Genomic DNA, 13,974 nt, shown 5'->3' with positions numbered 1-13,974 from the left:
ATTGTTACTCTCAGATTCCCGTGCTATTATTTTTATTCGATTTTACTTCACACGGTGAGAGAAAAGAAAACAAGACTATCGGCTCGGAAACTGCTCCCCTCTGCTACCCGCTTGCGAACTTCGCCGGGTCTCGTGCGAGCAAGTGAATTGCCAATGAAATAAATTGTTGAATAGGCTATAAGCAATTCCGATACTGTCCAATAAACCGCGAACAAAGGTGGTCACTTGCATAGCAATTCATTGTTGGAACCCATTTTCACCCCACCCAAAGGAAAGGGAGCGGCGCACATTAGAGGGAATTCAGATTTATCACAATTTCGTGGAGCAAATAGGCAAAACAGGCAATCAACGATTGCGAGATAAGGCTAGTGCCGCAAATCGTTTCACCAGAGCCGCCGAAATATCGAATGACTGATTGATTGATTGATTGATTGATTGATTGACTGATTGATTGATTCCTCTTCCTAGCTCACCCGGAGGAAAAAGAATTCGCAACCGTAACGTCTGAACGGAACCACAGAGGTGGGAAAAAAGACATCTTGAGTGATTCGGATAGTCTGCCTCGTATCACCCGAACGGAAATTCATCCTGTCGAAGCTGCAGGCTTTCGTTAACCGTGCGTTCCTCAATCTCTCTCAAACATTTTCGCGACCTTCTTTCACCCTCGCGCATTTCTTCCGCAATAAAACATATCGCATGAGTAATCGTTCGTAGAAATTGGGTTCATCCAGCGGCTCACTTTTTCCAGTAGCTGAATCAACCACGAAGAAAGCGCCCGCCGATATTCTAAAAACTTTGTCAGCGTTACTGCGGAGTTGAAAATGAAATTGAGCGTGTGCATAATACTGCATATGAAAACTGCCCGGCGTGTTACTGCCGATATTGTACGCGGAGCCGTGTGCTAGGTGTGTAAGGACACAGTCGTAATTTCGGCGTGCCGGTAGTCAGGCCGGCGTGTTATTAGAGGAAACAGATGTGGCCGAGTGGAGACACAGCCTGCACGACTCGAATATTATTGCCACTGCAGGCTAAATATACATCTGCGAGCCAGACGCGAAAGGGTGCAAGTCAGATTTCGTAGCGAAAAAATCAAGCTGCACCAGGTGAATTTGATTCAATTTTCCACTTGAAAGTTTATCGTGGGTATAGTGGATATAATGGAATGGAATTAGATAACGGGTAATGTTTGCATGAAATTCCTGATTTGATTGATTTCGTTGGAACCCAACGCGAGGAGACACAAGATGATTTCTCTCGCTTCGAAAAGTAGGTTAGTGAAACGACGTCGAGATGAAGAGACACGATCCGCGTTTCGAGCACTCAATTCCTTTTCACAAGCCAAATTTCCCGTCACTTGGACGTCGAAGGGAGGCTCGGGAAACGGTGGCGCCCCAAGGATCAATTTACGAGGGAAAGCGTAATGTGCGTGATTCACGCATCCGGGCTCTTCGATTCTCGCCTCATCCCGTACTGAAGTTTCGGAAAAATTCGCCTCCCTGATTTTCCGTCCGACGTTCCCTGACGAAATGAGACAATTATTGTTAATCCTGTGGCGCGATTGAGAGATTCGAAAATTACTTCGCTGAGCAGGTGAACGAAACTTTCGCCATGCAGAGTCAAAATGTAGGAATGAATATTCTCCACGTGAATTTACCGTAGATTTAACGCGGATTTAGCGTCAGGTTCAGCAGAAGGTTCCGGATCATGAGGCACAAAGGCGACATCTCAGTTTAGGAGTAAACACAATCAGAGGTTACTAAACGGGAGAAATGGGAACCATTCCGCAGAGCACACTCGAGTCCAGTCCCGATCACACCCAGACGCGGATCTACCGTTTGCCCATGACCGAACTTGCCACAAACAACCTCGAGGCTTGTTTTTCTTTCTTTTTTTTTTCACCACAATCCTCGTGCTCGGCGGACGGCAACTCTTCCCAACTCTCTCTCTCTCTCTCTCTCTCTCTTTCGCTCTTGGCTCAACTCACATCAGTTTGCCTTTGATATCCTGTACGATTCCCGGGGGATTTCAGACCCAGGTCCCGACCGTCAAACGTTAAGGTGCCGGCCTGTTCCCCTCCGCTACCTCTTGCGCTCTAACCGCCACCTCACAGCTTTCCCTGACCCGCGCCTCGACCTCTTCAGAGCTTTGCCCCACCCGAAAATCCGGGAGCAACACAAAGAGCGACGAAGGCATCGATAATTAAATTTCCGGACTAAATTAATGTTCGAAACTTACTTAGTCGGCGCGAGGTAGAATTCTCCTGACATATTGCCGCTGCCGTCGCGACTACCAGCTTGGGTCAGTCTACGGATTAATTAATTCGCCTTAGTGAAAGTTATTCAACGTTTAGCCTACGCTCTAAACCATTGCATGAATTCTGCTTTTGTCTTTTGCAACGCCTGAGCTTTCAAGTCGCGATCCCTGAGACGCAATGCCGATCCTATCTGGTTGGATTGGCAATACCAACTTCTTCACTGAGAATCGTAGACCTGTGGATTCAATACATTTGTTGCCCAATGGCCCGCGGGTGCTTACTCTCGGCCCCCTCGGTCCTACGTTTGTTCCTCGTAACGCCGCTGTACAAAACTGAGAGAATTCCACGAATGATCGGCGTTCCTGCATTTTTCTTCACCTATGAGGTAACATTTTTTATACCAGTACAGCAATCCGTGCGAACGAATAAATGACAATCTGCCGTAGTTGAAGTCACGCCGTACGGAATGACTCATTTTTAATTATACCAGGGTGGATTATTCGGCTGACACGAAATTGCTTGTCCTCCCATAAAAACTCACCGTATCCAGAAAACATGCGCATATATCTCCGAGAACAAACATCTGCCAGAGATAACGAAAACTTACAAACTCTTATTCGACGGAGTCAGCTTTTATGCTGCCTCTGTCATCTCCTCAGATTCTCTCGTGTATTTCCACTAACGAGGATTCGCGATGCGTTGATGATTTTCATTAACCATAACGATTCGCAACCGCACGTCGATCATGAATGACGGTTAGTGAAAAATGAAAAATCATGGGTGTCATCCGGAATTTCACCGACAATCCGAGTCCACGGTTTTGAAGGGGGTTCCTGGTGGTTCTGGTTTATTTGCGGGTATCGGAATATCTGGTCCACTGGCAATCGGTGCGGTGAGCACAAATGCCCCGCGGTCAGTGCCGACGAGCAGCTTTGGCAGTCGCATTTTCGTCAAACATCTCTCTTCCTCCCACGCTAGCCACCCTGTTTCCTGTTTCCTGTTTCCTCCCTCGCAGACCGACCGACCTACTAAACAATGGTTAACGAGCCCTTCCGAGATTGACGTTTCAAAGAAAATCCGCGCCCCATCCTATATCCCCTTTCTAATAATGAGCTAAGTCAGAGAGATTCGCTAATTGCAGCAGACCGTTAATTTAAGGATCTATTCGCGATTTCTGAGAATCGAGAATATTGTGTCCGATTCGGGCCGAGCATTCGTTCAGCGTTTGTAATCAATGACTGCCGGGTGTTTTTCACCCCTCATCACGTAGTGGCTGATTCATCGGTTCGTTACTCCTAGTCAAAGCCCGCGGTGCGTGCGTCGCTGGAGAAATTCCGATCAGCCAGCTTCTGCAAGACATTGGAATGAAAGACCTCCCCCTAGGTACCCCAACCTATATCGGGGCGAAAAGACATAGCGTAAATATATGTCTTTCGCAGTTGGATTGCGAAGCAAAGTTAGCGGCCAGCCGCCCCACCTCGCTACCAATGATATACATTTAACGCGGCGCGCACATACCATAAATTCAATAAACGTACGATTTCAGTCTTATGGGCTGAGTGCGCGGTGGAAATAGTAATTAGTGTGTGGCGTGCTCGGATTACCGACAAGGCTGCATGGCGGCCGGGAATTTCCTTCGAATCGGTCTCCCATTCCTTCCCTTATCTCCGTCCGCTCTATCCTCCGGGTTCCCCCGGGACTCCGACCAGCCATCGCCAATACCCAATGGGTTTATTTAATTCCAATTGAATTTAGCTTCATGCGGTACCAAGGTGTCACTTAAACTCAAGAATCACCCGCCAGCCCGCCTGGGCACGTCGTGTCGAGTTACTCCATTATCTTTTTCCACCTCGCCTTATAGGGCGTGGCGCAAGGATTATGTCTCAAGGGGCTCGCTGCACCAGCGGGTACTTCAGCGATAATCGAATCCAAGATGAATCATCCTGACGAGACGCGACGGATTCCGTGCAGGCAAACGCAACCGGCGTATAAAGACTGGATCTACGCGTCCTGCTCTATTATCGATACTATGCTGCTCTAAGTTACGCATTATCGATAAAGCAAGAGTGCTGACGGGTGAAATCTAATTTATGATCAACCCCCGTGTGCAAGGTAAAGCACTCAACTAATGAACCGCACACTGCAGCGGCGCACCTACGAGCGTATAAGGACCGTGTTGGCTCGGTGCAAGACATGAGCACATCGTGAGCTTCTTGTAGTGGTCGGTATGAAGTAATTAACGGTTAACAGTGAAGTGAAATTGGAACATACGCATGCCTGGTTGATCAAAGCAGATACACCTGGGTGTAATGGGCCTGGTCGGAATTCGCGAGGCGTATATCTGATGCATATTATATCTGAGAAAAAGAGATAATTTAATACAACGATTATTCATCAATCTTAAAAGTTCGGCCGAAGGATGCTTGCTAAGAAAGAAGAAAAAGTTCGTTATTTTGCAACTGTGCCGATGAATATTGATGAAATTTTATATACGAAATCAATTACGCTGAGAAAGTTCTTATCCCACAGGCTCGTGTAAGAAATCGAAGAAAGACTCTCGTTTCTGTCTTCGTCCTTTTCCCTCGCAGAAAAACTTGATATAATAACGCCTGCCAACTATTTGTCACTTCGTTCCTGCAAAGCTGCTCGACTTGTTTTCAAGCAGGTACTTCCTTTGTCTTGCAGCCGTCATCTCCACCTTTTCTACCTTTTCCCGGCTGCTTTGGCTCTTCTCGCCCGTTTCCTACGTAACCACAGTCGCTCGCCCGGGAACAATAAGACGGTGACGTCTGCACTAGCCATTTTACAAATTTCATCGAATTATATCGCACCTTTCCACCTCTGGGTGAAAATCCGTCATCTAAATCTTATTACACCGTTATTACAGCTTCCTTTGTTTGCATATAGCGCGGTTTCACGCTCCCCAAATTACGGAACCCTTACCGCCAACTTCATCACACAAGATTAAGCCGAAGCACTGTGCTTGACATTCCAAATTCTACGACAAACTCTTAATGATTTTCAATAATTTGTATGTTCATGCGGATAGCCGGAGAAGCGAGAAATTTTTACTCTGTCGTGCTATTTGATTCACAAGAGACTTTAATTAAAGCGCTAAGCCCTGTTTGATCAGCTCTCGAGTAAAGTCCTCGAATTAGTTGGTATTGAATCGGGGATTATCCAAGTTCGTGGAATATAAAGGGAATGAACAGCGATCGGTTTAACTGGGATAAATGACTATCCATCAATCCAAATCATGCTTTGTGATTCAGCCAATGTCACTGAGACATATTAGTGATCGTTGCACTACTTCAGCAATGCTCAGTGGCTCGTGACGAATGCTCACTGTTTCCCTCAGCAACAGGAAACGAAGGAAAAATAAAACTAGTAACATCGACTTTCATTGATAAATTTCAAATTTGGTCACCCTAAACAAATTTCAAACTTATTGTACAGTCGAAACGTACAACGGGTTCCAACGATCCGTAAGCCCGTCCTACCCCTATATGTGTAGAGTTATATTATTAGATACGATTCAGGCGATAATAGGTTTGGATGAAACTATACTTTTATCCGTGGAGCAAGCTCGTTTCTAACATTTACGAAAAAGTATGAAACACGATGGACCGACGGCTCTTTTGTAAAGCGATTTCTTCCTCCACCCCAGGAGAGAAAGGTGGAAATGGGAAAAGACGCGGGTGAGTAGACGGAGGGGACGATATCTTTGAGGTTTATTTCATAATTCATGAAAGCGAATAAGAAAAGCGAGGAGAATGGGGCGAACAGGGGACACGAAATAATGGAAAAATCAGAAAGGCAAGGCTCTCATTCTCTCTCTCTCTCTCTCTCTCTCTGTCTCTCTCTCGCCCCGCGGCCTTACTCCCCGAATGTTGGATATATCCCTCCACCTTAGGGCTGTAGAGGTGAGGGATAAGAGAATTCGGTGCCAAATTCTTTGTTTTGATGGATCAGCCGGTGGAGCTGTTTCATGAAGTTTATCTATAACATGAATAATGAAATTTCTCACTTGGCTTGGAGTCCCGTTAACCTTCCACTCGATAGTAGCGGTGCAACAACACATTTCAAAACTAAAGCCGAACGATTTATTTTCTGTTTTCATTGCCACTTTCGCCGATTTATACCTATCGCTGTAATTCGGTGAAGTATAAGGTCAATGTCCGGATGAACGCGGATCGCACGTGTGTCCACCGGGACGTAAGCTTCCTGCACTGGAAGGTCTGACCATCGAGTTACGTTATCAGACATCACACCTCCCTTGACTAATAGGATTCTGTCAACACCGCTGACGTGTCGTAAGCGAACATACGGTCGAGGTGCCTATTTTTGTCTGTGTCCGCTCATCCGTTGGAGCGATAATGCCAATAGATGCATGTATAGCTGCTGCCGCTGGCCAGAAAACTCGCCAATGAAAGGGGTAGGAGTTCGAGATACGCGAACGTTTCGTCCACACCTCACTGTCTGTCAGCATTTTATCTCTGATCCGTGATATCTGGTGGTAAGAAAAAATTTAACACATTTCTCAAGATGCAACGGGACTATCGTTTCATCGCGATAATCTGTATAAGAAAGCGTAAGCGGTAAATTGTCTCTGTTATCTCAACTTCCTGTTTTTCCAAGAGTAATGCGATTGATCGAAACGTTCCGAGTGGGGTCACTGAGTCAGGGGTCGATGAAACTTTCTATTATTGCAAGAAATAATTGTTTACTTCTCGTCGAAAGCTAATTAATGAGGGGTGCCAGGAAGTGGAGAAACAACAGATAAGCGACAGTCACGTCGTCATTATCGCGAAATAATTTAGTACGCAGGTGTATTAACACTCCATCATTTCGTTCCAAATTTTCGCAGTTATAGTATCGCTCTCGTTATCTCCAAACCGAGAGATGAATATCATCAACTGTTCGCAATCATAGAGAATCGCTTTTGGATTCAGCTTATACAGGAACAGTGATGAGTCCTTAATGGTCCTGCGATATGAACAGGCGTCAGGCGTGCAGGCGGATCGGTACAATTCGCTCAGGCCATCCTCTCAGATTTACCTTGTTACATGGCTTACAGCAGCCGTGTTACACCGCTCTTGACTCAGCCCTGTTGGCTCGAGTCGAGTGCTGTAACGCTCCAAAATAATGGGCATTGCGATGGGCCGATTGCCCATCGTTTGTGCAATGCCACCCCGCTTCGAGTCCGCGAGTCGATGAACGAGCATCCTCTACTCATCCATGAACATGTCCAGGCACAGGTGGGCATCCGAATTTCGTGTTACGTGAGTGATGATTAGCTACACCCGTTTTACGCGAGACGTTTCTAACTGTCTTCGTGAATGTTGCAGACTTTGATTCTTAATCGTAGCTTTAGAGTAAAGGGAAAATTGGATGAATAGTTGAAAATATTGAAAGCCTCGTGCAACAATTGATTAGAAATCAAGTAATAACTAGAAATCTTTATTATTTGTCGTGAATCTTGTTACATTACTTTACAATACAATATTAATACGGGTCGACTAAATGAGCAAGGCTAAATTATTCACGCAATAGGAATTGATTTTCATGTAATTGCTTCCTGTGAGATACAACGATGCGTGTGCATCTTAAATCAGTTGCTTAGTGCACAACGTCGTGACGGTTTTGTAAGAAAGAAAAGTGTGATTGAAGTTCATGACTTCTCAATCCTATGAACTCTGACTTTTCTTCTTCTTTTTTCATACGTACATACACACCGTTACAGATTAATGGATACATCGATGAGTATTCAGTCGGTACAAGTCCTAATATTAATAATGATAATAATGATAATAGTACAACGCGTATTACGTTATATATGTACAATTTCGATGTTGAAAAAAGCCACGTGAACGGTAACAACATTAAAGTGATTGAAGCGGTAAGTTGCAACGAACGCAGATGTGAGGAGTGAAAAAAAAACGTTTTCCCAGCGGAGCTTTGAAAAATGTGTAGAAATCGCACACTGGGAATTTTTTGAAATTTATGTCAGATCTTATTTACTCTATTATATACACATTGCGTTCAGATTAAATATACAAAGACAATTTTTTTTCTTTGGTTCTTACGTGATAGGATTACTAATTTGCATGATAACATTTTCTATACATACATGTACTACTATAGTTTATAGCAGTAATTAAATATTTGAGACGTTAAAGAGCAGTGAGAACAATAAAAGTTTTATAATCATACGCTTTTGTTATACCGGGTGAACGAGAATCAGGCTTACGTTTAAATTCATCATAGCTCACCGTACAGGCTATAAAAATAAGCGAATGACGTAAACGACGTTACTGTGTTACAATGGTTTGAATCGGCCAAAATTTTCCCGAAAATCAAACCAGCCATCTTTTCCCGATCACCCCGTATAACTAACAAGTTTTATGCATGACAACAAATATTTACAAACATCATTTATATTCACTTTGGTTTTACTTCATCCTTCCTATAAACCTTTAACCATTTTTTAATTATATTGCACGGAAAATATAGAAGCTCGTTTTTCATCCCTTTAATCTTATAATTCAAGTACACCGTATCGCCCACCGCTATACAGCCAGAAGACGAGATCGCGCATATATTTGTTATCTTGTCGATAAATCGGAAAACGTGTAACGCGGCTGTTTAGACGTAAGTGCGGGGATTGCAGAATCGAATATCAAACTACATATGGGGAAACTACGGCTCACGCCTTGCTGTAATCGTGTACACATTATGGCATTTATTTCCACTTGAATATTTTACGTCTGTATGTAAACGAAGAAGCAACAATTGTCGTCTAACTGCGCGAGGCCTCAAATTTTTCAACGGTAAATTTAACAGCAAGGTGTTATCACTGTGATATGAATGAAGCAGTGTTATCGTTGTCTTTCGAAGTTTCGTGAATATCCATCGTCGATCATAAGACAAATTGAATTTCTATTAGACGTAAATAAGCAGGCACTGAGTATTGTGGGTGAGTATTTCATTCATTCATCGATAAATTACACACTTGTCAAGATATCATCGTATTTTATGCCTATAAGTTGAATATAAAAACTATTATGTCAAGGTTAACATTTCAAAATTATCACTAATATTCTTTACGGGTTGCGTCTAACATCTACAAAATATCATTTTTCGAATCGTTGGAGTCTGGCTCAAATTTTCTTTATCTACCTCTATCGTCGATCATTCTGGATACTGAAAGCTGATAGTGTTCGGGGTAGGTATAATATAATATGTACATTGTCTTTTTTACACTATAATTATATTACATCTTATAGTATTGAATAATACGTAGTCTTCATTTGATCGGAGTATTCCAAAGTGAATAAGTTTTACCGGGGTATTAAATCATTATGCGTGTTTGACACTCTCTACTCTATTTACTCTTATCAGCAAACTATATCAGTACGTGTAAATATCACTAATGTCAAATAACATGTCTGATTACCGGAATCGAACTGATTTTCACTTTTTTTTTTCTTCACTAGACGTATCTCAAGAATTTCACTGACTTGACAACAGATATATAAAATTTATTATCAAAATATCTCTTTATACCGCACCGCTAAAATAGTATATATACTAGTCACGGAGTAGTTTTCGTGATATTGAAAGATAGACAAAAGAGATTGTTTCAACTTAGAATTGTAATTCGAAGTTGCCCGACTGCAGTAACTTTAACTGTTGAAGTCAGTTGAGTGCTCAATATTTTTGAAAAGAGGTTCACGTCTTGCACCAAATCGATGTCTTACAATTACGGAATATGTAAAAAATAATGATTAGAAAGTATTCAACGCAATATCATCGGCTACAACTGATTGTTCCGATGATTGATAACAGATACCACAGAATTGAAAATAACGAAAATAGCATCCTTTTCGGTAAAATTCCTAATTGATTAGCATGACCTTTTGCATGAATGTCCAATCAGCGTGATACGGAATGGCATTGTGCTATGTAGTTTGACAATCAAGATCTACCGTAATTCTGTCACTAGATTGCAATCTGATTGGGAATTTCGTGTTTCTATCAGATAGATGTTTTGTAGACGTGATTGCGAGTAGTGCTGCTAGTGTAATTTGAGATATAGGTCAAATTTAGATAACTGCGCGCCTTTAAATCATAAATAATTGTAAAACGTTGAACGTCAGATATTCCAAATGGGATTTAAATTAGCCGTGCCAAAATCACGAAACTACTGGAACTGTTCAACCACTGACGGTAAATGCGTTTGCAGTATTTACTGTACACCACAAAGCACTGCGCATACCATTAAGAGTGACCCAGTGGTAACCTGTACCGATAAATTTCACGAACGAAATCGTAAATTACTTTTATCCGCTTTTGCCAAAAATGAAATCATACCTAAATTATTCCTATATTCAAGCGACAATACTTCAATATACGACACAAATTGGATTTGAGAGAAGTTTTCAGTTCAGTGATTAATTAGAATACCCTTTTACTTGTGTTCACCCTGAAACAGCTATTGCAGTTCGATCTGGTCATTCAAATATGATTAAACATAATCCAGTGAAAAGTGATCGAACAAAAACCCACAATAATAAAGAAGGTACAAGCCGTAATCTCATACCGTATTTCTAAAATATTTCACTGCAAATGTTGGGATTAATATTTACTCGCAAACAGCAAGCTCCGCGAGCTCAAACAGTCCAGACATGAAGCTGTACAGAGATGATATTTATTAAATTTGGACTTGTCGTCAATTAGAATAAATATCAATTAACAACAAGCGAGACGTAGAAATTTGACAATTTTTGTTAGTTACGTATAAATGTACGTACCCTTGGTGGTACGTAATGTATTATTTACATGGATCGATTAAGCTACTGTTATTAATTGAATAACTCCAACTACAAGCAGCTCGTTCAGTGTCTATATCAAGAAGTTCATTTGCGTCTTTCTCTTTTTACAATAACACGAACATTCGCGTCAATATGTTATATCATTATTCGATACGAATCCTCAGCTTCCTCAGTCATGTCTTTTTATTCGCTGCAGAATTTGAGGCTCGGGCTGATTTGCTCGGTCCCCGAATGACCCCCGGATATGAGAATAGGGGCCAATTTCAATATCCACTTTCGCAGAACCTTGCACAGGGCGATTCTTTGCCGAGGTCTTCGTACTCGTCCGAGGATATATTCGGATTCAGGATATCCCGGCGGATCATGTGATAGCTGCAGCTCAGCTCCAATCGTTCCAACGGCCAGAGTTCTCGGCTGGAACATAAAATAGTTTCATTGATACCTCGCGGAAATAGAATTGCCTTCTGGTCGGCTATTACGCGCAAAATCGGTTGTACTGAGAGCGTTTGAGAATCTGTAGATCAATCGTACACTACGAACGCCTAACCGAGTTTACTTTCAAGCTAAGTGCGTTTTCTTTCGATTCGGTATTTGTCCGTGTGTCCGTGTATCCGTGTGTGTGTGTGTGTGTGTGTCTGTCTAGAACCTACGGAATCTCTTATCCTGGCGGAGATTACACTTCACCGTATTGTCAGGAATTTCAATATTAAAAGCCGGAGTAAACGCAATACCAAGGAAATTACCATCGATTGCTTTCCCAACAGGATGCGCAACCGCAAGTTGCGATGCACGAAGGTGCAGCAGAAATAATACGTGCAGCGATCGCTGACACTCGCCGTAGGATATTGCGTACAGTCCACAGATTCTTGTATGTTTCCATTTTGTTAAATAAACAGAAGAGGTGGAGAAAAATCTGCCCCTTGACAGTGTCAGATGCACAAAGGTTCGCAGAAATTTACGAACAAGAGGGCACCCTATACCCGCCTAGATTTATAGAGACACTTTGTTCGACTAACGTTCTCGAGTCATTCACGGTCGTTCGAAAGCAGCCATTGCGCCTAACATAATTACGACGTTCCCCCTTAATCTTCAGTTCGAATGCCTTGACGACTCCCTCATGGACGCTTCTCCACCCATTCGCATTCAAGCCCATGGTTTTTCCTAGTCCGATGATAATATAGCTGATAGTCACCGGTAATGACTCCGCTAGGATGAATCTAACCGCAACGTCTCCATTATCCACTCCCCGTTTCCTCGTCGTGTTTTTCCCCCCGCTCATCTCAAATATTTAAACCATAAACGATTAACGTATCGTCCGATTGTTTGTAGATGCCAATGAGCGAGGGTATCTAATTTTAAGACACCGTAAATTCGGCTTACTCAAAAGCGTATCAAATCCCTTCTGTTTCGAGGCAATTGTCCAAAGCCACGTTCTTCCGCCTTACAGGACCGCCCGCTGTGTAAAAAGCCAAAACCCCCCCGCATCTTTCTCGAAATAATCCGGAATCCGGGGAGCTTATCTTGGGTATATTGCCTCCCGGCGATACGAGGTGTCTTTCAGACTGCTTTGGCGCTACGTCAGAAGACCCTTTAATACTGTGGTACGGTTTAATCTTTTTTGCGGCATAAGGCGGATGAGAGGACGCCACACGTCTTACTTTTGCCAGACTGAATCCATTTTCGCATAGATAACGCACAGCGTTTACTTTGTCAATGATTTTCACATTCGTTTCCAACATATGTTCTTTCGTCGGGTTATAACATTGCACAAGTAACCACACGCGCGTGATTGATTGCGATGTTCGAATCTTGAACATCAAAAGATGACGAACAAGTCTGTATAATCGATTGAATTCGTGTGTTATACGTCTATATTTGTATACGCAAATACGGTGAGGACAATCACGAAAGGACAGCAAATGATAAAATCAATACACATCCGCAGAGAGTGAGAGAGGAAACGAGAGGTCGGACTGGCTGGCCAATTTTGCACGTAACTACCACGCGCAAGGGTGTGAAATTAATTGTGTAATTTTATCATTATAACGAGAATACACTGTTTGATTTCTGTCCCATGAAATTTTGCAATTAATACCGAACAACTGCTGCGTAGGATGCAAAGGGATGAGAGCGGCGCGGCAGACAGTCGGGGGTTCGAAGAGCCACCCTCTCAGCCAATATCAGCCGAGTAATTGCTGACAGATTTATATATTTTAAACAATATTGACCGCGCCAGTTGGCGAGATTTCAGATTGGACGTAAATCAACAAATTAATAATCCTATCAACGGTGAATATATTTCACCTCCACAGCAAGTTGCAGTACAACGAGAGGAAATAGAATGAAAGTTGTAATCAAAATATTATACCTATAGTATCATGGTATCGTGAGAATTGCTTTTTAATCATAGAATTTTTCATTGCGATCAAGTTGTAACGCAGATACGAGTACACGTTGTACAAGATCGGATGTAACTGGAGCAATGCGAGCTGCTTTCAAAACTAATTTCTGAGAAGAAAGTTCAACGTCATTACGGTTAGAACAGCTCTCATATAAAATTCTGAAACGAAACATTAACAGTCTTACGAGTCAAACTTTGCTCCACTTAAATCGTTCCTGGTGTAACTTATTCGGATCTCTTTGAATATTGCACTTGGACTGATCGTCGTGCATAACCTTATACTTCTTCAAACGGTTTCAAACTCGTATCAGTGACGATTCGAATTCCGTCGCATTGTGGAGCCATGGCTCGTTTCACAGGGTCCAGGCGTCTTTTTTTAAAAAATAATTTCTCAGATCATAGTTCGCTATCTATAAAAATAATACAATAGTTCGAGCAATCGTCCGTCATCCAAATAATCTGCGCTTTGACAAAACTCGGGAAAT

At 42.5% G+C, this 13,974-nt stretch overlaps 1 protein-coding gene across 1 annotated transcript in view; it reads right to left on the bottom strand.

Annotated features, from left to right (window-relative positions):
* Positions 1 to 7,686: 7,686 nt before the first annotated feature.
* LOC124302496 (toll-like receptor 6) overlaps positions 7,687 to 13,974 on the bottom strand; it is a 98,100-nt gene continuing 91,812 nt past the window's right edge. Inside the window, exon 2 of the mRNA XM_046758733.1 lies at positions 7,687 to 11,502. The gene's annotated coding sequence lies outside the window, so the exon portion shown is untranslated. The remainder of the gene's footprint in view (positions 11,503 to 13,974) is intronic.

Source organism: Neodiprion virginianus, chromosome 4 (genome assembly GCF_021901495.1).
Source record: "Neodiprion virginianus isolate iyNeoVirg1 chromosome 4, iyNeoVirg1.1, whole genome shotgun sequence".
NCBI classification, from domain to species: domain Eukaryota; kingdom Metazoa; phylum Arthropoda; class Insecta; order Hymenoptera; family Diprionidae; genus Neodiprion; species Neodiprion virginianus.
This window is presented reverse-complemented; position numbering and strand designations above follow the sequence as displayed.